The sequence below is a fragment of the Lupinus angustifolius genome, chromosome LG06 (assembly GCF_001865875.1).
Source record: "Lupinus angustifolius cultivar Tanjil chromosome LG06, LupAngTanjil_v1.0, whole genome shotgun sequence".
Taxonomy (NCBI): Eukaryota; Viridiplantae; Streptophyta; class Magnoliopsida; order Fabales; family Fabaceae; genus Lupinus; species Lupinus angustifolius.
In genome coordinates, this window is record NC_032014.1 from 15,826,330 (window position 1) to 15,827,835 (window position 1,506).

The following is a 1,506-nucleotide window of genomic DNA, read 5'->3' on the forward strand; positions in this document are numbered from 1 at the left end:
GATGAGGATAGGATTAGGAATTGGAGGAGGAGGATGAGGAATAGGATAGGATGAGGAAGAGGATGAGGACGAGGATAGGATGACGGCGAGGACGAAGATAAGGCTGAGGATGAGGATGAGGATTAGGATAGGAGGAGGAGGATAGGATGAGGAATTGGAGGAGGAGGATGAGGAAGAGGATAGGATGAGGATGGGGATGGGGATGAGGATGAGGATGAGGAGGAGGATGAGGAAGAGGATAGGATGAGGATGGGGATGGGGATGAGGATGAGGATGAGGAGGAGGATGAGGAAGAGGATAGGATGAGGATGGGGATGGGGATGAGGATGAGGATGAGGAGGAGGATGAGGAAGAGGATAGGATGAGGATGGGGATGGGGATGAGGATGAGGATGAGGAGGAGGATGAGGAAGAGGATAGGATGAGGATGGGGATGGGGATGAGGATGAGGATGAGGAGGAGGATGAGGAAGAGGATAGGATGAGGATGGGGATGGGGATGAGGATGAGGATGAGGAGGAGGATGAGGAAGAGGATAGGATGAGGATGGGGATGGGGATGAGGATGAGGATGAGGAGGAGGATGAGGAAGAGGATAGGATGAGGATGGGGATGGGGATGAGGATGAGGATGAGGAGGAGGATGAGGAAGAGGATAGGATGAGGATGGGGATGGGGATGAGGATGAGGATGAGGAGGAGGATGAGGAAGAGGATAGGATGAGGATGGGGATGGGGATGAGGATGAGGATGAGGAGGAGGATGAGGAAGAGGATAGGATGAGGATGGGGATGGGGATGAGGATGAGGATGAGGAGGAGGATGAGGAAGAGGATAGGATGAGGATGGGGATGGGGATGAGGATGAGGATGAGGAGGAGGATGAGGAAGAGGATAGGATGAGGATGGGGATGGGGATGAGGATGAGGATGAGGAGGAGGATGAGGAAGAGGATAGGATGAGGATGGGGATGGGGATGAGGATGAGGATGAGGAGGAGGATGAGGAAGAGGATAGGATGAGGATGGGGATGGGGATGAGGATGAGGATGAGGAGGAGGATGAGGAAGAGGATAGGATGAGGATGGGGATGGGGATGAGGATGAGGATGAGGAGGAGGATGAGGAAGAGGATAGGATGAGGATGGGGATGGGGATGAGGATGAGGATGAGGAGGAGGATGAGGAAGAGGATAGGATGAGGATGGGGATGGGGATGAGGATGAGGATGAGGAGGAGGATGAGGAAGAGGATAGGATGAGGATGGGGATGGGGATGAGGATGAGGATGAGGAGGAGGATGAGGAAGAGGATAGGATGAGGATGGGGATGGGGATGAGGATGAGGATGAGGATAGGATGAGGACGAGGATAGGATGAAGAGGAGGGTAGGATGAGCATGGGGATGAGGATGAGGATGCAGATCAGGATAGGATGAGGACGAGGATAATATGAGGATGAGGATTGGATGAGGATTAGGATAGGAGGAGGAGGATAGGATGAGGAATTGGAGGAGGAG